The 378-nt window shown below is 37.6% G+C and overlaps 1 pseudogene; it reads right to left on the bottom strand.

The window, feature by feature from the left end:
- Positions 1-279: 279 nt before the first annotated feature.
- Positions 280-378, bottom strand: LOC132284420 (small nucleolar RNA R71; annotated as a pseudogene).

The raw sequence follows: 378 nt of genomic DNA, 5'->3' as shown, positions 1-378 counted from the left end.
AATTAAAGCACAAACCATCCAAATGCTTCCTAACTTTCCTGGACTTCCTAGTGAAGAACCTTACAAGCATTTGGATGAGTTTCTTAAAGTTTGTTCTACTGTGAAATATACGGACATGCCGGAAGAAGTCTTAAGGCTTAAACTTTTTCCATTCACCCTTAAAGATAAGGCAAAATATTGGTTTAACAATCTTAGGCCCTTTTCAATCACTTCTTGGGTAGAAATGCAACAAGAGTTTTTGAAGAAGTACTATTCGGTTTCTAAGACCAATGCCATAAGGACCTCAATTCGAGAATTTTCACATGGGGATGGAGAAACATTTCATGAGGCATGGGAAAGCTTCAATGAATTGCTAAGGAAGTGTCCACATCATGACAT

This window comes from Cornus florida, unplaced genomic scaffold (genome assembly GCF_030987335.1).
Source record: "Cornus florida cultivar Cherokee Brave unplaced genomic scaffold, ASM3098733v1 CherokeeBrave_3.0.0_Hap2_Chr01, whole genome shotgun sequence".
NCBI classification, from domain to species: domain Eukaryota; kingdom Viridiplantae; phylum Streptophyta; class Magnoliopsida; order Cornales; family Cornaceae; genus Cornus; species Cornus florida.
Note: the sequence above shows the minus strand (reverse complement) of the source record. Positions and strands in the feature narration are given on the sequence as shown.